Source organism: Triticum aestivum, chromosome 2A (assembly GCF_018294505.1).
Source record: "Triticum aestivum cultivar Chinese Spring chromosome 2A, IWGSC CS RefSeq v2.1, whole genome shotgun sequence".
Taxonomy (NCBI): domain Eukaryota; kingdom Viridiplantae; phylum Streptophyta; class Magnoliopsida; order Poales; family Poaceae; genus Triticum; species Triticum aestivum.
In genome coordinates this window covers 751195615-751221529 of record NC_057797.1, presented here as the reverse complement: position 1 = coordinate 751221529, position 25915 = coordinate 751195615, and the positions used below count along the sequence as shown (strand labels likewise).

At 46.1% G+C, this 25915-nt stretch overlaps 1 pseudogene; it reads left to right on the top strand.

Moving 5' to 3' along the window:
* Positions 1-24104: 24104 nt before the first annotated feature.
* LOC123191985 (glycosyltransferase-like KOBITO 1) lies at positions 24105-25269 on the top strand (annotated as a pseudogene).
* The last annotated feature ends 646 nt before the right edge of the window (positions 25270-25915 follow it).

The following is a 25915-nucleotide window of genomic DNA, read 5'->3' as shown; positions in this document are numbered from 1 at the left end:
TATGCAGGGACGAATATTCTTGGTCTCAAGCACACTACACAGTTCTACAGAACTCTACCTTGGTGACCCCGTATGTCGATGAACACAAGAACAGTCTGCGCTCCAAACACCCGGAGCAGTGCGACGACTGGATTACATGTGAACACATCAGGACTTTCAGCAGTTGGTTGGAAACACGTCTCAGAGGTGACAACACTGTTTGTGATGAGTTGTACTTGTTGTCCAGGGGACCATCTTTGACTGTATTGACTTACAAAGGATACGAGAAAAATGGGAATACATTTTACACGATCGCCCAAGATCAAAAGAGCACCAACCAAAATAGCGGTGTCCGCTTTGATGCAGCAACCGAGAGAGGAAAGGATACATATTATGGTTACATAGTGGACATATGGGAACTTGACTACGGACCTAATTTTAAGGTCCCTTTGTTTAAGTGCAAATGGGTCAATCTGTTAGGTGGCGGGGTACAGGTAGACCCACAGTACGGAATGACAACAGTGGATCTGAAAAATCTTGGGTACAGTGATGAACCGTTCGTCCTAGCCAATGATGTGGCACAGGTTATCTATGTGAAGGACATGTCTACCAAACCGAGAAAAAGAAAAGATAAGGAAGCGAATACATCATACGATGAGCCAAAGGCGCCACATAGTTCTTTCAGGAAAAAGGGACATCCTGGGAGTGGACGGCAAGACAGACATGTCTGAAGATTATGAAAAGTTTCATGAAATTCCTCCCTTCAATGTCAAGGCTGACCCAAGCATCCTGATAAACAACGAAGATTATCCATGGTTACGGCGCAATAAGCAAATGACACAAGCGAAGAAAAAGTGAAGACTTTCTCCCGCAACTATTATGATGATACCATGCCAAATTTGTAACAGACGAGTATGCTATGCCAACTTTTTCAGAGTTCAATTGAAAACTATGAATTTAGGTCGAATTTTCTCTATAGGTGCATCTATGTTCAAATTTAAACTATTCAAATTTGAAAACTAATGGCACTAACAGAAAGTTTATATTTTTTCTAAAACTAATGGCACTAACAGAAAGTTTATAATTTTGCTGACCTAAAAGCAAAAGGAATTAAAAAATAAAGCAAAAAACAAAAGAAAATAAATAATACAGAAAACAAAACAGAAAAACTGGAAAAAATAAAAATAGCAACAATAAGTATTTTGTTGTAAGTAGAAACAAAATAAAATAAATAAAGCAACAAAGAAAACAAAAAAACTAAAAAAGTGTTTTCAAATTTGAAAACTAATGGCACTAACGGAAAGTTTATAATTTTTCTAAAACTAAAAGCAAAAAGAATTAAAAAATAAAGCAAAAAACAAAAGGAAATAAATAATGCAGAAAACAAAACAAAAAAACTGGAAAAAAATAGGGCTCACCCCTATAATATTTGCTATGACTAACTAAAATTACCAAATTGAGTATAATGATAAAACACAGTAATATTAAATAGAGGAAAAAGATTGACTCAAAAATCAATTTTTATAGTAAAGTTATTCATAAACTAGTGATTCACACAAATTTTAAAAAAATCAAATTTAAACTATTCAAATTTTAAAACTAATGGCACTAACAGAAAGTTTATAATTTTTGTGACCTAAAATAAAAAAGAAAACACTACAAAACTATAAGTATTTAGTTCTAAGTAGAAACAAAAAAACAAAAAAACAAAAAAAGTGCCACCTACTGGGCCCCCACGGCCTGAATACGACTAGAAACCCTACCATGGGCCAGGATTCAGGCCCGCGGGAGGCCCAGTAGGCCCACAGGCACAGATTGCAGTGTTAGGCCCGAAAGCCTGCTTTAGAGAGGAGCTCGAGAGGGAAGGCGCACCGCACCTTATAAACAGGTGCGCCTCCCTCTCAACTAGCGAGATGGGACTAAATATTTGGGTTCGGGGCAGCACAGGCCTTTGGTCCCGGTTGGTGGCACCAACCGGGACTAAAGGGGGGCATTAGTCCCGGGTCGTAGCATGAACCGGGACCAATGCTCTTGCTATATATACAACACTTTGCAGTTTAAGTCAAAATCCATCTGTTTCTTCTCGCCCCGACGCCTTCTGCTCCTCGTCGTCGTCGCCGCCGAGCCCTGCCCCGACGCCGTCAGGCTAGTCCACCTCGCCGTTGCCGCCGCCGAGCCACTGCCCCGACACCGTCGCCGTGCCCGCCGCCCCTGCCGGCCCCAACACCATCGCCGTCGCCGCGCGTGCCGCCCCTGCCCCGACCCCGTGCCGTCGCCGCGCGCGCCACCCGTTCCCCGACCCCATCGTCGTCGCCGCGCGCGCTGCCCCTTCCCCGACCCCGTCGCCGTCGCCGCGCGCGCCGCCCCTTCCCCAACCCCGTCGCCGTCGCCCCGACCACACGCCGCCACCTTCGGTCCGGCCGCCGGCGCCCTTTCCTATTATTTTTTTCATTATTATAAAAATGTGCATATGTGTATATGTTCTCTGTGTATATATGTTCATATATGCAAAAGGTAGATTTTAGAAAAACTTTATATGTGCAAAAGTTTATATATGCAAAAATTTATACATATATGCAAGTATATATGTATTTTATATATGCAAAAATTTATATATCTAGCTAGGAAGAAGGAAGAAAGGAAGAAGAAGAAGAAAAACTTATATATGAGAAATGTATGTATGTATATATGAGAAATGTATGTATGTATAGATGTATGTATGTGGATACATGAGGGGGGTCGATATACCCCCTCTCCGATAGCATTTTTGCGCATTTTAGGTTAGTGTATATATATGTTGATGTATATATGCAAAAGATAGATTTTTAGAAAAAATACTATTTTTTCTGTTGATGATATGATGATGTTTTTTTTCATATATGCATTTTTTCATATATGTATTAATTTTTTTAAGTTGTTAGTAGATATCGATTTTAGGTTAGTGCATTTTATCACTGATTTTAGGTTAGTTGATCGATTTAGTGCATTTTATGTTTGTTGCATTTTAGGTTAGTGCATTTTATGTTAGTGGAGAGGAAAAAGTACAATAAGGAAAAGGAAAATAAGTAAAGAAAGAAGGAGAAGAAGAAGGAGAAGACAAGGAGAGGAAGAAGAGGAAGAAGAAAAAAAGAGAGGAGAAGAAGAAGGAATAGAGGAGCTTCTTGTCCTTTTTTTTCTCCTCTTTTTTTTCTTCTTCTTCTTAATTTTTATCGGGAACGAGGGTGTCGAGGATCGCCGAGGGGTCGAGGGTCGGGAACTAGGGTAGAGGGTCGAGGGTCGTTAAGGGGTCAAGGGTCGAGGGTTTCAGGGTCGAGGGTTCGAGGGTTCTATAGGGTCGAGGGTCGAGGGTATCAGGGTCGTCTAGGGGTCGAGGGTTCCAGGGTCGTCGAGGGTTCGAGGGGTCGAGGATCGCCGAGGGGTCGAGAGAGGTTTCCTAGTGTCAAAGTATTGAAGAAATCCATGGCTTCATCATTAGCCGAAGTAACCAGGGCATGACGAAGTCCTCCAAAATTATTTTGGAATGGTGTCCCGGATAGGATAATTTGCCTTCTTGTATGAACTTCAACAAAGGCCTTCCAAATAACGATATTTGGAAGGTTCTTGCTGAACTTTGTACCAAAAAACGAATTATCCTATCTAGGACTCCGTTCCAAAATAACTTTGGAGAGCTTCGTACCATCATGCACATGTTACTTTTCGCCTAATGATGAAGACATGGTTTTGTTGAATCCTTTGACACTACGCAACCTCCCGACCCCTCGGCGATCCTCTCGAACATGAGAGGAAGAAGAGGATCGCCGAGGGTCGAGGGTTCCAGGGTCGTCAAGGGTTTGAGGGGTCGAGGATCGCTGAGGGGTCGAGAGAGGTTTCATAGTGTCAAAGTATTGAAGAAATCCATGCCTTCATCATTAGCCGGAAAGTAACCAGGGCATGTTGGTACGAAGTTCTGCCAAAGTTGTTCTGGAATGGAGTCCCGGATAGGATAATCCGCCTTTTGGTACGAATTCAGCAAAGGCCTTCCAAATAGCGATATTCGAAGGCTCTTACTGAACTTTTGTACCAAAAAGCGAATTATTCCTATCTAGGACTCCGTTCCAGAACAACTTTGAAGAGCTTCGTACCATCATGCACATGTTACTTTCACCTAATGATGAAGACATGTTTTGTTTAATCCTTTGACACTAGGCAACCTCCCGACCCCTCGGCGATCCTCTCAAACATGAGAGGAAGAAGAGGATAAAAAAAGAAGAGGAAGAAGAAAAAAGAGAGGAGAAGAAAGAATAGAGGAGTTCTTCTCTCTATTCTTTCTTCTCCTCTTTTTTTTTCTTCTTCTTCCCCTCTTTTTTTTTATCGGGGAACGAGGTCTCGAGGGACATAGATGTAGTGTCGTCGTTGTTGATATATACCCCCTCCCGATAGCTTACTATGATTAGTAGCTAGTTTCTACGTTTGACACTAATAATCCATCTGTCATGTTTGAATAATAATTGCCATGTTGGAAATATTTGTAGAAACTATGGACACCGCCCTAGACGAAGCAAAAGAAGCATGGTTGAAGGACATAATCGCAGAAGGAAGTGATGTTGTCTCGTTGTTTCTCAATGAAACCGATGTCTGGAAGGAGAGGGTGAACAAGCTGGCTACGGTGACCTAATGCCGGTGCAAGAAGAAGAACATGAGACGGCTCGGGTGACCCAATGCGGTGCAAGAAGGGAGACCTGATGACGGCTCCGGTGGACCGAACCGAGTCCGGCCAGGTATATATATTATTAAGCCTGTGCTGACTAGCTGATTGAGCATTCATTGTTTTGGTAGTACACATATTAATTAAAGTCTTTGTTCTTTTTCTAGCCCTCCGGATCGAGCACAACTTTATAAAGAGACGAGGCCCGAAAGAAAAAGTTGAGCTCGGATGAAAAGTTTGAGATCATAGCAATCGTGCCCGACGGCCAACCGATTGAAACCCATCCGAACAAAGAACGCATTTGTTGCTCAGTGCGGGGTTCTGGTTAGGGACAAGATCCCGATAAGCATCCAACAATGGTTTAAGGCCGGCTACAGAAGACCCTAAGGTGTCTTATGTCAATTATATGCAGAAAAATGATCTTTTGGACTGAGCTGAAGTCAAATTTCACCCTACCGCCAGAGGATAATCCAGAGAACCCAGTTAAAGAGAAATTAATCAAGTCTTTTGCTCTTAAGAGGATGGCAGAACTATTCAGGAGGTGGAAGAAAGAGCTGAATAAGTTTGTCGAAAATAATGAGACACCAGAATTCAAGGGCAGATATGAGAAGATCAGAGATCACTGGCCCGCATTTGTGGCCCACAAGACATCGGAAAAGAGTAAGAAGATGTCGGCGACAAACAAGCAAAATGCTGCGAAGAAGAAGCTTCACCATCGCACGGGGTCAGGTGGCTACCTCGTAGCCCGGCCTAAGTGGTCCAAGACTGAGAATGATCTGGTTGATAAAGGGATCGAACCAGAGACAATTACTGGCCAGACCGTTGCCGGACTTGGTTCTTCGGGGCTGGCGGAACCTTGGACCCTGTAACAGGGAAGTGCATTTGGACGAACGATCAAATGGACATACCAGTCAGGAAGCTTAAGCAGTATATCGAAGCAGCGCGGGAAGGGACGTTCTTTCCGGACAGAGAGAACGACGAGCTCACAATGGCCCTCGGGAATCCTGAGCACCCTGGACGGACACGAGGCACGCCAGGCTCCATTTCGTGGAAGGTTGGGTTTCCGGACGCAGGCGGTTACAAATCCCATGAGAGGAGGAAAAAAGTGCAGCAGACCCAAATGCAGGCGCTGCAAGCAAGGGTAGACGCGATAGAGGAACGAGAAGCAAATCGCAGCAAACATACTGCCGAAGCCTCACCCGAAGCTACCCCGCCATCTCAGCGCAGAAGCAGCGTGGCTTCCACCGAGCTGCTTCAGCCGGAGCATGCCTTGACGGCTCCTGCCAGCTATCCCGTGGATGCTATCACAGAGTCTCAAAATTGCCACCTTATGACGCAATGGATGAATTTGAAGGTCAAGGCGGCTGTGGACTCTGTTTATCCTACTGAACCCGGCGCAACTTTTCACTGTTGGCCGATTCCAGAAGGACATGCTAGGGTGATGGTGGATGAAATAATGGAGGGATTTGAGGACCTCTAGCTTGACCACCCTACCGGTGAAGGGGAGACTCGGCTGGGGTCTACTCTGAAGACTCCATGCCTATGGCGGAAGGAGCTCATCAACCTTCATAACTGAACGCCTCCGCCTCCTCCTCCTCCTCTGACGAGTCAGGGCACTCCGCCTCCTCCACCGCCTCCTCCTCCGGCGAGTGACGATCAGGGCCCTCGGCCGGCTCCTTCTACGGCGCGTGGCGACACTCCGCCTCCTTCTCCGCCTGCGCCGACGCGCCCGAGCAGCCAGCCTCCTCCTTCTCCGCCTCATCAGCAAGGGCAGAAGAGACCTACCGCCGCTCCAGCTGCTCCGGCGCGTCGTAGTCCTTCTCCTCCGCCTCGTAAGCAAGTAAAGAAGACAACCGCTCCGTCTGCTCGATCAGCGTCTAGCAGTACAACCAGAGGCGGGAGGACATACAGATTCGGTCCTTCTCTGAAGACTCCAGAGAAGTTACCATATGAGAGGACCCCGGAGGAGAACGCGAAAATCGCGTGAACCGAAGTGGATGACTGGTTTCAAGGGTTGAAAGCAAAGAGACATCCACCTCCGGAGGAGAAGGTAGATCCGGTGAAAGTGAAGCGCACTCTGGCTGCCCTGGCAAAACCACCCAAGTCTCCGCCGAAAGGCAACTATGAGCGCATTATTGCAAAGACAAGGGCCGAAGCGGAGCGGTCGGGAAGTACAGTTAGTGATCAAAGGCTGAAAGAACGATGAGCAGCTGGGAAACAAATTGCCCAGCTCAGGGAACAAGCGAAGCAATCGTGCCCCCCCCCCTCAAGGTGCCTAGCGACATCGTCGATCCGAGGATGGTGCCCGGTTATGGCAATGTTGACGATTACCTGCCCGACGATGTACACAGATACGAGTACGGGAAGCCTCTCGTCAAAGATGAAAAATCTTTAACAACGATGATGCGAAGATCACATGATTGGTACTTGAAAATCTGCAGAGAGTCTGGGGGGAGGAGTACTTTGTATGCGAGAGTTAAACCAGAGCATGACCTCGTTGGAATTGAACTGTTGCCTATTCCATTTGAGGAGTTCTATCAGTTTTTCAATCAATTGGCCCTCGATAAAACAACGATCACCTGCTACTGTTTGCAAGTACTACTACTGTCATTAAGTCTCTCTATATAGCTCATCTCTTTCATTGCATGTATTTATAATTATCCTCACTATATTATGCAGAATGAAGATCGCCGAATTGAAGAAAAGACAAATCGGTGATATTGGGTTCGTTAACACATATCTCATAGATGCAACTGAGGTTGAACATCGTCCCGGAGATACCGAGGCCAACTTGCTACGATCATTCAAAAAAAATGAAAACAAAGATATAATACTCTTTCCTTACAACTTCAAGTGAGTGTTACTGTCTTGTGCATATTCGGTTTCCCTTATATATGAGTCCAGGTTATAGTAATGTAATTGATGAGTTATGCATGCGTGTGCAGTTTCCACTATATTCTCCTAGAGATTAGGCTTGAGTAGGGAGTAGTAACCGTCTTGGACTCTAAACGAAAAGATCCCCAGGAGTATGCGGACATGACTGAAATCCTCAAGAAGTAAGTTAAATCGATCATTATCCACCATATCAACAACTTTGTTCATTTCCTGATATTAAGTAATTGTTTTCTTTGTCCGGCAGGGTTTGGAGAAAATTCACCAGAAAAGTTCCGGGACTGCCGAAGGAGCTGGAATTTAGACACCCGAAAATAAGTACTATAGTAGCATGTTCCGCGCATCTCCTAGTGATTCAGGCGCTAGTTTCATCAATACCATTTAGCATTCTTGCTTATCAGTTTGATTGACCTCTATTTATTGTAAAGTGGTTGTGGTAGGAACAACGGAATGATTTCTGTGGATACTACGTCTGCGAGTCCATCCGCCACACGACCTGTGAGCGGGGCGGGTACTCTGACGAACAATATGAAGTACGTAAATAACAACATTCACAATTTTATTTTATTACCATCATTTGTATTGAGTTTCATTCATTCATATATATATGTATTGATCCCCTTCTTCAAATTAGATGTTTCGGAAGCGGGATGAACTCCTAGCACCAGCTCGCATGCGAGCAATTCAAGAGGAATTGGCGGCATTCTTTCTTGACCAAGTGATCGATGAAGACAGAGAATACTATGTGGACCATGAGTCCGTATGATTATATTTGTAAGAGATAATTATTGTATATATGTAGCCGGTAGTGTCGAATAGATATACGAGAACTTGTTGTTTGACCAATCTCTCGGAGAAGGAGAGGTGGTCGATATCACTTCTCTCTGTATGCATATATGTTCATGACGATCTTCTGTTTCCTTCGTTTGCTTACTAGCTAACTAGCGTGTCTAGTCCTCTCTATACGTATGTATAGTAGGTAGCGTCGACCAAGCACGGACGTAAGAGAGGACACTTCTCTCTATTAATTATAGCTAGCTAACACAATATATGAAACACCTAAATTAACCCCCCAAAACCCCTAAACTCCCCCCTTTCAAAAAAAAACAAAAACCCCAAGCACAAAAATGCTGACGCTGGATGCCTATTGGTCCCGGTTGGTGCCACCAACCGGGACCAAAGGGTCTCCTGCCTGGGCTCTGCGCACTGCCCACGTGGAGGCCCATTAGTCCCGGTTCTGGATTGAACCGGGACTAAAGGGTAGGGGCATTAGTACCGACACTTTAGTCCCGGTTCAGGAACCAGGACTAAAGGCCCTTACGAACCGGGACTATAGGCCCTTTTTCTACTAGTGATAGGCTCGATATCGAGGAGTTGTCCAACATTGATCCCGATCGATTCAGCCTACGCAATATGCTCCTCGGTTATCACCACATCGCCCACCCCGGGAACGTTAACGGTTTGCCCACAATAATATTGAACGCTCCTACTCTCATGTGTTGTTGGCACAACAAGCGGGGGGATTGATTGCGCCGCCTGTTCTCCCAGCTGGGGACCGGTTTTACCGCTCCTTTTGCCAGCTGATTTGCTCGAGCTCGAGCTTGCCTTTTTCTGTAGACGTGCTCGATTTAACTTCTTGATGTGGCGCTCATAGTCTGTGTCAACAGACTTGGGAGCTGGTGCTCTATCCATACGAATGAAGTGGTCAATCTTTTCCACAGGCACTTTCTCCCTTGGCGGCGGTGGCGGTTTCGGTGCAAAATGGGCTTCCACCTTGGCCTTCGATATGGCTATGTTTTCCTCCTCGGACTTGTCGTAAGGCCTGTGCGGAAGAGGCGCAAGGCTTGGACCATATTGAAATCGCTTGCCTCTGCTTGTACCTCCAGTACTACCTCGACTTGTACCGCTACGCACCATAGCTGAGGCGGCTCTCTTTCGTGATTGCTGAGGCGGCGAAGACAGCTGACATGGCTGAGTTCGAGGAGGAGGAGTGGCCTGAAGCTGTGCCGGACTTGGAGGAGGAGTGGCCTGACGCTTTGCCGGACTTGGAGGAGGAGGAGTGGCCTGAAGCTGTGCCGGACTTGGAGGAGTGGCCTGACGCGTTGGTGGACTTGGAGGAGCGGGAGTCTGCTGACCCGGTGGCGGACTGCGACGAGGAGTCGGATGACGCGGTGTCGGTGGCCTTTGAGAGATGATGCAATCCTTTCTCCATAGGATGATACGATGGTTGGCCTCTCCTAGTGTGTGCTCATCGTCACCTCCAGGAATGTCAAGCTCTAGCCCCGAATATTGGTCCACCACCTCATCAACCAAGACACAAGCATAGCCCGCTGGAATCAGGTTGCAATGGAAGGTTGCCTTGGGGGGATTTGTAAAAGCAAGGGCGTCCGCCACCTTCATGGATATGTTCTTCATTTTGAAGTGTAGCTCGCAGTTAGTGTTCTCCATGATGTCATCCACTGGGTAGCTATCCAGCAATGCGTCGCCCGGGGCGGAACCCACGCTGCTTCTCGGCATGGATGGGACGGTGCTATCCATTGGTGGATCATCCGCTAGCTGCTGAGACCCCCTTTGCTGGCTAAGTGAGTCGATCTGCTCCTGCTGCCACTGGAATTTGACTGCCAAGTCTGTGTGGCTGATTCTAGGCCTTGAAGGCGTTCATAGTCTAGCTTCCTCCGGTCCTCCTCCATCTTCCTCTTCTTCTCCTCCGCAATCTTCTTTCTCGCACGGGTTCTGTAGTCAGCGTTCCAGTCCGAAAACCCCTCATACCACGGAATAGTGCCCATGCCTCGTGTTCTTCCCGGGTGTTCAGGATTTCCCAGGGCACGCGTAAGCTCGTCGTTCTCTCTGTTGGGCTCGAACAACCCCGATCGAGCCTCTTCTATTGCAACAAGTAGCTTATCTTCGGCTCCGTCCAGACATGCCTTCTTCGAAACTTTGCCTGTCTTCGGGTCCAACTCCCCCCATGCGCATAGAACCAAGTCCTGCACCTGGGGGGCCAGCTCAATGTTTCTGGAGTGACACCTGCATCCGTCATCTCTTTCTCAGACTTATCCCACTTAGGCATTCCCATCGCATAGCCACCTGGCCCCAGCTTATGGAACTTATCCTTTTTTGCGACATTGGCCTTGTTTATTCTGGACCGTTCCTTAGATAATTCCGAATCCTTGAATTTCATGAAATCGTCCCAATGAGCACTTTGCTTCTCTAGTGTTCCCTCGAATACTGGAGTCTTCCTTCCTCCCTTGACGTACTTGGCCCATTCACGAATCTTGTGGTTCTTGAATGCAACCGCCATCTTCCTAAGAGCAGCGTCCTTGACTTTCTCCACATCTGCATATGTGAAATGACCTAGTAGGGTGAAATGTTCCATGAGCGTTTCCCAAAGCAGATGTTTTTGTCTATCGTCGACAAAAGTAACTCCTGGACGTGGCTTTGCTGGCTCTCTCCATTCTTGAAGGGAGATCGGGAGTTGGTCCTTCACAAGAACTCCGCACTGACGAATGAACTTGTCCGCAATCTTCTTAGGCTCTAATGGTTCGCCATTAGGTCTGATTGCCTCGATATTGTACTTTACGCCCTCCTTCCACTTTTTGTTTGGCCCTTGTTTCGTCCTGTTGCCTGAAGATTTGCTTGATCCGAATGGCTGAAAGAAGAAAGATTGATTCGTTAATATATCTTCAAGTCATTTAAAACATGTGATGATCACCAGATGCCTGCTTATATAAATTTATATACCTCGCCGGTCTTTGTTGTTTCAATATCATCATTTTCTTCATCATGTTCATAGTTCATGACTTCATCAATTCGGTCGTCGCGATCGAATATCATATCACCCTCCCCGGTGTTGTTTAGATATTCGGAGCCGTCATAATCTTCTTCATTCTGATCATCATCTGGCCCGCAAGGATTGCGTATGATATTGAACAGGGCCTCTTCTCCCTCTCTGCCGGTATTGTCCGCCATATGTTTTGTTTAACTAATCCAAAAGAAATATATTCAAATTACAATGCATGGATGCAATCAATTAATAAGGAAAAACTGAATCAATCATAGTACATAATAAGCATCATCGAATATAATCTCGAATACGTCGTCTCTAATAATAGATATAATCTCGAATACGTCGTCTCGAATAATAGATATAATCTCGAATACATCGTCTTGAATAATAGATATAATCTCGAATACATCGTCTCAAATAATAGATATAATCTCGAATACCTCATCTCGAATAATATATAACCTCGAATACATCGTCTCGAATATTATATATCGAATACATCACTAGCTTGGTAGCTAATAAAGATCGAATACTACAGAAGAATCTAGGACACTCGCGGTTCCTGCGGCGCGGGCGGTGGACACCGAAAGAGAAGGAACCCTCACAGGATCATAGCTGAAGTGAGATCCCTGAAGAAACTGCCAGGTATTGGAGAACCTGCCGCCCTCTAATGCAACCATGTAGCGATGGACGTGCTCGTCCTCCTCCCTGACACGGCGACGTACCACCTCCGGCGGGGCCGGCTCCCTCCGCACCGAAACTGGCCCACGCGAACGCCACCAAACGAGATCAGGGTCGACGACGGGACCCGGGGCCGGGTTCCTCATCAAGCGGCGCGCCCCTCCAGGCAGCACCTCCCAGTGCCAGCCCAGCGGAGCCCAGTCCCGGACATGGGTCAGCCGGACATCGTCGCGGACGGGTCGACGGCGAGGATGTGGGTCGGGCATCGTCGAGAACAAATACTAGCTATATGCCCGCAAAAAGTAACATTTTTTAATGATTGGATTTTGATAACTAAAATTTCTAACATTTCTATATAACTAACATTCCTATAACATTTCTAACTTTTTTATAACTATTTCTATAACTAAAAAACAGAAAAATTTCTAACAATTCTAACTTTTTTATAACTATTTCTATAACTAAAAAACAGAAAATTTTCGAACAATTCTAACATTTCTATAACATTTCTAACAATGCTATATAACTAACTATTTCTATAACTAAAAAAAGAAAAATTTCTAACATTTTTATAACTATTTCTATAACCAAAAAACTAAAAAAAATGTATGTGTGTGTGTGTGCTCACCGGCGAGGCGAGAGGCGACGGGGGACGGCGACGGGGACGGCGACGGGCACGGCGATGACGGGGATGGCGACGACAGGGACAGGGACAGGGCGGCGACGACAGGGATGGCGACGACGGGGACAGGGACAGGGCGGCGACGACGGGGAAGGGGACGTACGGGCCGGGGCGGCGACGACGGGGACGAGGCGGCGATGACGGGGACGGGGACGACGGGGATGGGGACGATGGGGCGGCGACGATGGGGACGGGGCGGCGACGGGGGCGGCAACGAGGGATATGGAGACGGGGGCAGCGGGCGACGGAGCAAAGGAGAAGAAGCAGATGAGAAACTGAAATTTTTGAAGTGTTTAGTTATATAGGATGGACCTTTAGTACCTGTTGGAGCCACCAACCGGTACTAAAGGCCTGTTTTGGTCAGGCCAAGCGGCGGGAAGCGCACCCCCTTTAGTACCGGGTGGTGGCTCCAACCGGTACTAAAGGTCCCCCCTTTAGTATCGGTTGGTGCCACCACCCTGTACTAAAGGGGTGCGCTGGCGCAGGTGCAGTGCGGCAAGTTTAGTCCCACCTCGCTAGCCGAGGGGCGTCCACACTGGTTTATAACCCCCCTTGCGGTAGCTCTCTCGAGCTCCTCTCCAAAGCAGGCCTACTGGGCCTACATGTTCTGTGCTGCCTTGTGGGCCTACTGGGCCTTTGCGGGCCTGCATCTTGGCCCAACAACAGGTTGGGTTTCTAGTCATATGCAAGCCGCTTTGGCCCAGTAGGCGGGCTTTTTTTTTTAATTTTTTTTGCTTTATTTTTTTGAGTTGTTTTTTTGTGTATTTAGAGTTTCTTTGTGAATATTTTTGCTTTAGGTACAAAAAATTACAAACTTTTTGTTAGTGCCCATAGTTTTCAAATTTGAATAGTTTAAATTTTGAATTATTTGAAATTAGTGTGAATCACTAGTTTATAAATAACTTAACTTTAAAAATCAGTGTATTTAGAGTTTCTTTGTGAATATTTTTGCTTTAGGTACAAAAAATTATAAACTTTCTGTTAGTGCCCGTAGTTTTGAAATTTGAATAGTTTAAATTTTGAATTATTTGAAATTAGTGTGAATCACTAGTTTGTGAATAACTTAACTTTAAAAATCAGTAAACGCATGAAAGAATTTGTTTGCACATAAAATTTCTTCGCGTTTCAAATGCCAAAACACATAACTACCCTAACTATTACAGAGATTCCCTCGTGGGTGTGAAATACAGAAGAAAGTGATGATAGTGAAGCCGATCACATCCCAGATCTTTGGGTGTGAAACTTTTTTTTCGCGTGTGTCCCTTTGCGACGTAACCATGGAAAATTTTCATCATTTAACGGGATGCTCGGGTCAATATTCACTGTGAATGGGGCAATTTCATCAAACTTTTCATAATCTTCTGACATGTTTGTCTTGTCATCCACTCTCACGATGTTTCTCTTTCCAGAAAGAACTATGTGCCGCTTTGGCTCATCGTACGATGAATTCGCTTCCTTATCTTTTCTTTTTCTTGGCTTGGTAGACATGTCCTTCACATAGAAAACCTGTGCCACATCATTGGCTAGGACGAATGGTTTGTCTGCATACGCAAGATTGTTGAGATCCACTGTTGTCATTCCATACTGCGGGTCTTCCGTTACCCCGCCTCGTGTCATATTGACCCATTTGCACCGAAACAAAGGGACCTTCAAACCACGTCGATAGTCAAGTTCCCATATGTCCTGTATATAACTATAATATGTTTCCTTTCCCATCTTGGTTTCTGCATCAAAGCGGACACCACTGTTTTGGTTGGTGCTCTTCTTATCTTGGGTGATCGTGTAAAATATATTACCATTTATCTCGTACCCTTTGAAAGTCATTATATTCGAAGATGGTAACTGGGACAACAAGTACATGTCATCTTCAATAGAGGTGTCATGCATGGTACGTGTCTGCAACCAGCTGGCGAAACTCCTGGTTTGTTCACGTGTAATCCAGTCATCAGACCGCTCCGGGTGTTTGGAGCGTAGCAAATTCTTGTGTTCATCCATATACGGAGCCACCAAGGCGGAATTCTGTAGAACTGTGTAGTGTGCTTCAGTGAGAGAATGTCCGTCCATACATATTATTTGTTCCCCTCCTAGCGTGCCTTTTCCATCCAGTCTGCCCTTATGCCGCGATTCAGGAACACCAATCGGCTTAAGGTCAGGAATAAAGTCAATGCAAAAATCAATGACCTCCTCATTTTCATGGCCCTTGGAGATGCTTCCTTCTGGCCTAGCACGGTTAGGAACATATTTCTTTAAGACTCCCATGAACCTCTCAAAGGGGAACATATTGTGTAGAAATACAGGACCCAAAACGTTAATCTCTTCGCATAGGTGAATTAGGACGTGCGTCATGATGTTGAAGAAGGATGGTGGGAACACCAACTCGAAACTGACAAGACATTGCACCAAATCATTCTCTAACCTTGGTATGATTTCTAGATCGATTACCTTCTGAGAGATTGCATTGAGAAATGTACATAGCTTCACAATGGCTAATCGAACGTTTTCCGGTAGAAGCCCCCTCAATGCAACCGGAAGCAGTTGCGTCATAATCACGTGGCAGTCATGAGACTTTAGGTTCTGGAACTTTTTCTCTGCCATGTTTATTATTCCCTTTATATTCGACGAGAAGCCAGACGGTACCTTAATACTAAGAAGGCATTCAAAGAAGATTTCCTTCTCTTCTTTGGTAAGAGCGTAGCTTGCATGACCCTGATGTATGCCGTCTTTTCCGTGCATATGTTGCTGGTCCTCCCGTGCCTCAGGTGTATCTTTTGTCTTCTCATACACGCCCAAGAAGCCAAGCAGGGTCACACAAAGATTCTTCGTCACATGCATCACGTCGATTGCGGAGTGGACCTCTAGGTCTTTCCAATAGGGCATGTCCCAAAATATAGATTTCTTCTTCCACATGGGTGCGCGTCCGTCAGCGTCATTCAGAACAGGTTGTCCACCAGGACCCTTTCTAAAGACCACCTTCAAATCCTTGACCATATCATGTACATCAGCACCAGTACGGTGGCGAGGCTTCGTCCGGTGATCCGCCTCACCTTTGAAATGCTTGCCTTTCTTTCATACGGGATGCCTGCTCGGAAGAAATCGACGATGTCCCAGGTACACATTCTTCTTACAATTAGCCAAATATATACTGTCGGTATCGTCTAAACAGTGCGTGCATGCGCGGTATCCGTTGTTTGTCTGTCCTGAAAGGTTACTGAGAGCAGGCCAATCATTGATGGTCACGAACAGCAACGCCTTTAGGTCAAATTCTTCCCCCATGTGCTCATCCCACGCACGTACACCTGTTCCATTCCACAGTTGTAAGAGTTCTTCAACTAATGGCCTTAGGTGCACATAAATGTCGTTGCCGGGTTGCTTAGGGCCTTGGATGAGCACCGGCATCATAATGAACTTCCGCTTCATGCATAACCAAGGAGGAAGGTTATACACACATAGGGTCACAGGCCAGGTGCTATAGTTGCTGCTCTGCTCCCCAAAAGGATTAATGCCATCTGCGCTTAGACCAAACCATACGTTCCTTGCGTCATCTGCAAACTCCTTTCCGTACTTTCTTTCATTTTTTCTCCACTGCGACCCGTCAGCGGGTACTCTCAACTTTCCGTCTTTCTTACGGTCTTCTCTGTGCCATCGCATCGCCTTGGCATGCTTTTTGTTTTAGAACAAACGTTTCAACCGTGGTATTATAGGAGCATACCACATCACCTTGGCAGGAATCTTCTTCCTGGGGTGTCGCCCTCGACATCACCAGGGTCATCGCGGCTGATCTTATAGCGCAATGCACCGCATACCGGGCAAGCGTTCAAATCCTCGTACTCACCACGGTAGAGGATGCAATCATTAGGGCATGCATGTATCTTCTGCACCTCTAACCCTAGAGGGCAGACAACCTTCTTTGCTTCGTACGTACTCTCGGGCAATTCGTTGTCCTTTGGAAGCATATCCTTTATCATTACCAGCAACTTTCCAAATCCCTTGTCAGATACACCATTTTCTGCCTTCCATTACAGCAATTCCAGTGTGGTGCCCAATTTTTTCTTGTCACCTACGCAATTCGGGTACAACAATTTTTTGTGATCCTCTAACATGCGCTGCAACTTCTTCTTCTTCAAATCACTTGCGCAGTTTCTCTTTGCATCGGCAATGGCCCGACCTAGATCATCAACGGGCTCATCCGATGCCTCTTCTTCACCTTCTTCCCGCATTGCCGGCTCAGCTTCTTCCCGCATTACCGGCTCAGCTTCTTCCCTCATTGTTGTATCATCGTATTCAGGGAACCCATGGCCAGGATAGCTGTCGTCGTCCTCTTCTTCTTCATTGTCTTCCATCATAACCCCTCTTTCTCCATGCTTGGTCCAAACATTATAGTGGGGCATGAAACCGGACTCAAACTGGTGGACGTGAATGGTTCTTGACGTAGAGTAATTGTGACAATTCTTACAGCCAGCACATGGACAATGCATAAAACCATCCGCTCGCTTGTTTGCCTCAGCCGCAAGTAGAAAAGTACGCACGCCATTAATGAACTCGGGAGAGCATCGGTCATCGTACATCCATTGCCGTCTCATCTTCAATACACAACACCGAAAATATCAAATTAATACAATACATAAAGTTCATACATAAAGTTTATACATAAAGATCATACAACACTTAAATGCAACAAACAAATAACTCTCTAGCTAAAGAATTTAAATGCAACAACAAATGCGATCAAGATCGTAACTAAGGTAACAATTGATCCAACAGCATAATGATACCAAGCCTCACTATGAATGGCATATTTTCTAATCTTTCTAATCTTCAAGCGCATTTTCTCCACCTTAATCTTGTGATCATGGACGACATCGGCAACATGCAACTCCAATTCCATCTTCTCCCCCTCAATTCTTTTCAATTTTTCCTTCAAATCCTCGTTTTCTCTTTCAACTAAATTTAACCTCTCGACAATAGGGTCGGTTGGAATTTCCGGTTCAACTACCTCCTACATACAAATATTTATGTCAACTTGATGGGCATAATTTGTCATAAACATGAAATGCAATGAATAGTTTTAAAAGAGAATATACCACATCCGAATCATAACCCGGACGAGGGCCGACGGGGACGGATATCAAAATCATCGCACCATGTATAACAAACAATGTATGGGTAAGATAATTATACGAGTAATTATATATCCAAAACAAGAGGCTCACCACAAGGTGGTGCCGGCGACGGGACGTTGCGAGCGATCGACGGTGGTTACGATGGAGATTTAGAAGGTACTAAGTAAACCACACCTACATATGCAAACTAAGTGTTATTTTTGACCTCAAATTGCATATAAATCAAATACTAGCACATATATATAATTCCTCCCAAATTATTAAACTCAAAACTCAATCATTATATAAAGCATTGCACGAGCTAATCTAGCAACGAGAGATGAAAGGAAAAATTTGCTAACCTTTGTGATCATTTGAATGGATGAGGACCTTCAAATCTTGGGCAAAATGTGTGATGAGTTTGAGAGGAAGAGGGAAAAGAACAGAGAGGAGAGGGAAAAAGGGAAGAACAGAGCAAGCTCAGGTGGACGAAGGGTCTATGTAAGACGACCTTTAATACCGGTTCGTGATACGACCCGGTGCTAAAGGTGCTGGAGGGGCCCCGGACTGACAACATCCTGCCACCACTCACTTTAGTACCGGTTCGTGGCACGAACCGATGCTAAAGGTTCGCAACGAACCGGTACTAATGAGAGCGGCCCGGCTAGCCGTTGAAACCGGCACTAATGTACACAATAGTGCCGGCTTAAATTTAAACCGGCACTAATGTGCTTCACGTTTGACCCTTTTTCTACTAGTGAGTGAAGCTAACTCGGGGAGGTTCGAAAGGGCGCTTTTTTGCTTGGCATCTGCTGGGTGCTGAGTGCTGATCTGGTTGGGCAATCTGAACTCCTGATGGATGATGGTCACAGCACAATTACTCCCACCCAACGACCAAGCGTACGTACGTACGTACTGGCCAGTGGGCTTGATAAGTTGATGATCGTTGATGGGAAGGCCGAGTCGGAGACATAGATGGATGCATGTGCCGTGCGGGGAAGAACAGTGGTACGGTACCGTGTACTCATACCTCCTACTACCTGGGACGAGCGAAGACGGACGTACGCGTTTTCTTCCTAGGAGTTGCCTTGTATGGCCGGCCGCCGGTGCGAGGATGAGACGCCGGTGAATGTTAGATCACGCGTCACGTGCACGTGAATGAATTTGTAAAACTCACCATGATCAATTATACTCTACCTCAGAATATCTCGCTACTTAGAGCATCTTCAACAGGCGCCTGAACGGGCTGATAGGTTACAAAAATTGACCCATTCGAACGCCTCAAAGGGCCTCAAACATCCGGACTGACCAGCACCCCTCATATCCAGCCTAAATATGGGCGGATATGAGGCGGTTCGGGCGCACCCGCCATGTCGGCTTGGCCCAGCCTGGCCCATGCCTGCCCACAAATATTGCCGTCCGAAAAAACCCTAGACCGCAGTCAGTCCGAACTTCACTTCACTCCCCTTTCCTTTCACTTCACTTCCGATCCCCTCCAAACACATCCAATGGCCGGTGACCGAAGCAACGCTACCTCCGATGGGATTTTGGCTCCGACGGCGACTGGTCTAGCCTGCTGCACGAAGCAGAGCCCAATGATATGGAGTAGGTCACCTTCCGCATCGCATTGAGGCGTTCGATCATCGACCAAGACGGATCCGACATGGGCGGATCCACTTCGTCAAGGCCCAGCGCCCATCGACGCAGCGCCGGCGACGTCGCCGGCCCTTCCCGCCCGGTGCGCAGCTTCAGCCACTCCGCTCCGCTCCTCCAGGTACGTCGCCCATCACCAGCACCCTCTGCTCCGGAGGTGGTGCCTGGCCACTGCTGGGTCCTCATGCCCACGCCGGGGCCAACGCGCACTCGAACACCTGAGTCGGAGACATAACTTGGTCAAAGTTTGCAAAGTTTAAATTTTTAAATAATCTATGCACACGACATTATAGAACGGATGAAGTATATACTAATATTTTCATTGTACATATTTTCATTGTACCTGATCCATATAGTCAATCTAATCGACTTATCCCAACACATAGGAGGCAACAAACCAAACTAGCACCTCCTCACATGATCGCATGATCGCCTTCTTTGTAAAATTTACATCCACACTCTCTCTCCGTTTCGAAAAAAACACCCACACTCTGGTTCCATATGCTATAACATATTGTAGTCTATTAAGAGCATCTTCAGCCGTTCGGCCCCCCAGGGCGCTGAAAAAGAGCCGTCTGAGGATGAGCCGACGCTAGATTGGCGTGTGGGGACGACTTTGTTTCCAGTCGTCGGCGGTGTTCCATATAAAAATATGAAAACTCGGCGATTCTGGCGCGAACTCAGCGAAACTTCATTGAAATTTATACAAAAATCATAAAAACATGCAAACTACGCCTAGCCGCCACCGCCGTCGCCATCGTCTACATGTCTAGAAGCCTGTTGAAGCGGGTGTAGTCGCCGCCGTCGCCATCATCGTCGTTGTCGTCGTCGTCGCGTGCCTCGCCTGTGTCGCTGCCGCCCCTGCTGCAGCCCTGGTCAAGGTCGCCGACGCGCGGTGGGGCGCTGGACGGCCTGGCCTCGTCCTCGTCGCTATCAAGGATGATGACGCCACCCTCCTCGCGCCTGCGACGCCTGGCCTCGAGCTCATCGTACGCCCGGGCACGGCACATGCATCCATCTATATCTCCGACCCCGCCTTCCCATCAATGATCATCAATTCATCATGCCCACTGGCCAGTACGTACGTACGTACGCTTGGTCGTCGGGTGGGAGTAATTGTGCTGTGACCATCACCCATCAGGAGTTCAGATTGCCCAACCAAATCAGCACTCAGCACCCAGCAGATGCCAAGCAAAAAAGCGCCCTTTCGGACCTCCCCGAGTGAGCTTCCCTCTACGTAGTGCTACTCTGTACTGTACTCTCGTCGTCCGTCGTCGTTTATGTATATACGGTCGCCGCTTGCCTGCCGTGCCGTGAACACGCACACGCACACGAACATGGACTAAGTGACGATAGAGAGAAGAATGCGAATCAGGAGTACGGGCCTAGTCTATGGGTATAAGTGCGTGTTGATTAAAGGAAACGGCAGAGAGTTTTGTGCAAAAGTGCATGTGCTGACCGGTCCTACCACCTGGCTGCCAATTGTCGAGTTCTCATTGGTCTGGGACTAAATCATCACATGAGGTGTAAGTTGGGTATAGTGAAGTCAAGTTTTACAAGTTTAGGACTAAATTGTCACATTCTATACAAGTTAGGGTACCTGAGGTGTTATTACCTCTTGTTTTGTTGATTTAAGAGCAAACAATGTCCTCACAACACCTGGCGTGTCACACGCGACGGACTTTTTTTTACTCGGCAAAGATATAATCTTATCAACATGCATGCATTCCGATAAACTCGAACCTATTTCATACAAACATACTAGTTTGTACGCACAAATGCAATATGTAGCGGGCCTCCTTAGATTCGGAAATTCGCAAGCACGGCGGATGCACTCACCTGCCAAGCTGTGCCGGCCATTTGAGTTGTCTCGTGATTCACAAAATTGTTGAATCCCGCACGAGTGCACGGTGAAAAAAAATCCCTTTGTTCTAGAAAAAAAGTAAAAAAAATCCCTCAAAAGTTTTAAGTTTCAACTATGAAACTTATGGTTTTTGCATGTAAAATTGTAAAATGTTAACAAGTTTTAGAGATACTCCCTCCGTCCCAAATATAGCATGCCCACGCTTTTCGAGGTTCAATTTTGACAGTAAATCTAACCATCTGCAAAAATTATACCAGTGAATTCGTATTCAAAAGAACTTTTCAATTATATAATTTTCTCCCGCCGCAGCCGGTATCGTTGGTTAAATTTATGGTCAAAGTTGAAGCGCGGAAACCGATGACGCGCTATATTTTGAAACGGAGGGAGTATAATTTTAAGCATTTTTTTCTGTCAGTCCTAGACACAAAATATTGATTTTAATCGGTCGCTCGTACTAAGTTTTGAACAATGAAACTTAAATTTTTTTAAAATCGTCAAAATAAATTCAAAATGGATTTTATTTGAAAGCTGGCCGCGAAAAACACAAATATGAAAACAAAATTTAACTTATTTTTTTATTTAAAATATATATAACTTTAAAAATCGAAATCCAAAACAAAAAGCCGGCACCATGGACCCGAGTGCCCCCACACGTGTGTGCCTCAAATCCTCGTCCCCTAATATTTGATGTTTTTGATCTCTGTTGTTGAGGGCTCCGTAGCCAGTCGTTGGAAATTTGTATAACTGATGCTTTGTGGTATCTGCTGTACTTGTTTTTTTTACGAGTATCTGCTGTACTTTTTTTTTGAAATTGGATCATTTGGAGATCCATTACTCAACTGGCTCAGCTAGATCGCTGGCCATCATCACCCGTACATTGTCTGGCACGGCCTCCAACCACAAACGGAAGGTTGTTAACTTGACAGCGTGTTGTATCTTTATTTCTAATGGAGCAGTTGGTAATCTCCGTCGGTTAATTTTCGTTCCACTTCCTTTGGTTTATTTTCGTCCTCAATCCCACCTCGTACGTAACAGTAAACCCGTCCTAGTTCGAACGTCTATTTCGTCCTCCCACACTGTCGATCGACAAAAAAAAACGCCTAAAAAATAAAATCTACGAAGGTTAACCCACAAAAAAACCAGGGCAGGGGAATTGGTCCCCGAGTGTTTCCTCCTCACGTTCGCCCCCGCCGCTCTAGGGTTGTGCTCTTCTCTGGTGTCGACGCGTCGCCCTCGGCCCGATCTCCGGTCGCCGTCCTCCACCGCGTCGGCGGCGGCGCCGCGGCGTGGCGCCACCTGCTGCTCCTCCTCCTCACCGCCCAACTGCTCGCGCTCGCCCTCCTCGCATTCGCGCTCCAGTGCCGCGGCGGCGGCATGGACGACGCCGGCTCCCCTCGCCTGGCCATGCCGGCCCCGTCGAGCCCGCAGTCCCTCCACTCCTCCGCCGCCTCCTGCATCGAGGTGCTCCCCCCCCCCCCCCGCCGCCGCCCTACCTTCCCCTACCTCCGCGGCTGGTCCTTCCACTTCGACGCGCCGGACACACACCACCCCAAAGTACTACCTTTCCAATCTCACCTCCGCCCTCTTCCTCGCCGGTCACCGGCCGATGTGTCCGACCTGTGAAGCAGGAAGCTTGTTCGATGAGATAAATCCCTGCCTCATGATTTGCTTCGTGAAGGCTAGAATTTCGCTCTTTGTTTGTCTACTGAAAAACCTCCATGTGGGGATAGATGTCATCATAGAATGCGTGCAGTAAAATTATTCTGACTGTATTATGTATCATTATTTTGGTTAGTCTAAAAGAAATAATTTGGTTAGATTTGTCTTGAAGAATAGATTCGACCTATACTTCTAGGTTTTGATACATAAAATAGATTTTTTTGCCAAAGCAGTGTATGGAGACTATTTCAGTATCTGGAAGTACACTTGTGACCGGAGGCATGGCCGCTGTTGCTGCCAACATAGTGGCAGTGAGCGCAATCTGGGAGTAACAAGCACACTGTTTAGTAAGTGCGTTGTCCCTGGATTTTTTTATCCATGAATATACCGTAGTAAATTGCACACCTCACTGGTGTACAGGGATCTAGGATCATGTAATGTAACAAAACAATGGTCCATTATGTTCCACTGGCTCTGATCTCAGTTAAAAGTTACCTGCAATTTTTATCCTTATTTTATTTATTCGTAAGGTATCTGACAAATGTGTTTGTGCCATAGTTCCCAACTAACCGTTGCTGATATTTGTTTTTAGGAGGGGATGGAGAGCTTTACAAATGGGAATGTTAGGTTATTGAAGCATGAACGCAGCATTGTTGCAGAGGATGATCTTGACTGTCGGTGGCAGGAAGCCACTGGAGAGGCTGTTTCCGAGGTCTCCAACCGCCCTGTGCTCACTGTCCATCCAATCGGTTGGTTCTGCATTCATCTGTCTGTATCTTGTTTAACACACAGGTGCAATCAAACCTTGATATGTTATGTGTAAAATCCTATTAAATACGTAAATATGATATCATATACAAATTGTTAATACATTCGAAAGTTACTGCACCTATTCTTCTAGCATACAGGCAGTTAATTATATTCTATATTTTTCCTGATTTCCCTGTATACTGTGAGCCTGCGATTGTTTGGTTTCATGGTTTTTGAGCAATGTCCATGCTTTCAACCCACATGCATACATGCATGTTGATTACTAATTAGTGGTTCCTTCTTACCACAATCATTGTTTTATAATTGATGGTTTGCTCATTCTTGTGAATCTACTTCTGAAGGTGTGCCACATGTGAGGGAGGATGAGACCCCCCCTCCCCCCCTCAAGGTGGGAGGCCTGGATGGGCAGCGGTGCCAAACCCTCGAATTGGCCCATGGTTCCGTTTGATGCAAAAGGTTGCTGCAGACCAAGGTCTTGTTCCAGAGTTTGAGGTACGTTACTTCCTTGATGCCTTTTCTATTTTCGAATCAACTGATTTTAATACTAATTGCTTTTGAAGATTACACTTGAAGTTACTCACCATGGACCACCATGAAGCTACTCACCATGGCCTATGTGTCCGACCTGCTGATCTTTTGCTTGCTTGCCAGGTGTGCGTGCAAACGAGCACCTCCGCAGGCCTGGACCGGATCCTGCCGTGGCTCTTCTACCACAAGGTCATCCGCGTCGCACACTTTTTGCTCTTTGTCGAGGGCAAGGCCGCCAAGCCCAGCGTCGTCAGGGTCCTCGAGTCCATCCCCGTGCGTTCCTCGCTTGAGATTTTGAAGAATCCAGTAGTACCAGTTTCACTCTGCTTGTTCTCAATGCCTGACTCTGTTTCTCTTCTTCTTCTTTAGGGTGTGAAGGTGGTGTACATGACCAAGGAGCTTGAGGAGCAGCAGGCCAGGTGGTGCGAAACAATCTTCGCCGCCCACGTGCCTCATCGGGCTATACACAAATTCATTTCGATGCCCATTCTGATGATGTATACGTTTCACCTGCAGCCGAATCTGGAACGAAACCTGGCTCGCAGGATTCTTCTACAAGCCTTGCAACCACAAACTGTTTTTGAAGCAAGCACTCAACATGGAGATGGCCATTGTGATGGCCCGGGTATGTATGTTTGTTTTCGGCTTATCACCAGCAATTATTAATAGTGTTCGTTTAGTGTATTCTATTTATCATAAACAAAAAGCATTTTTCTTCATGGTAGGAATCTGGCATGGATTGGATAATGCATCTAGACACCGATGAGTTGTTATATCCCGGTAGTATTCCATCAGATGCCTGTTAGCTGACGTCCCCGATGATGTTGACATGGTTATTTTTCCTAACTATGTAAGTATACGGTGGTCCTAATACACCTACTGGACTTCTTATGCATAGTAATTAACTTGCATGTCTGCACTCTGCAGGAAAGCAGCGTCGAGCGTGATGATATAGAAGATCCATTCAGTGAGGTAAACCTTCTCTGTATTTAGGAACATAATTTCCTCAAGTTCCGTTGGATATAATGTTGGCTGATGTAAACAACTTATGTCTAAATACTCTGATATGAATTTTGTTTGTTCGGTTTACGTCTGAAGTATGATACTATGGTATGATTTATGTGTGTCTGATACTGTTTACATTTGCTTGAAAAAATAGTTTCGAGTTGCCTTGTTATCTGCGTAGCTTGCCATACTTCTGTTTAGCCTATAATCCCAGAAATAAGTTCTTATACTCTTTTAGTGTAGACTGGGCATGGATCTAGCTAATTTTGCATATTACTCCGAAAGAAAAGAGAAGAGAATGAAAGAATATCAGACCTCTGGTATGTGCAACAAGTCATCGCTGACAACAGATTAAGTAACTTTGATGAATTTTGACATTCAATTCTTTGCTGCTTGTTAAATTTAATTAAGAGCGCCGAACCTAGGTGTGTGCAGCCTTGTTTTATCTCTACTCCTAATGCAGCAGTTGGTAGGATTGCGTCCACGGCACGGTTTTTTTTGTCCCACCACTTTCGTCCGGTTTTTTTCGTCCCACCTCCCACCACCACCTGCATTTTATTATCTTTACAAAATATTACAGAAGAAAAAAAACCGTGCCGCCGCTCCTCCCTCGATTTTTGTCTAGGGTTCCCTG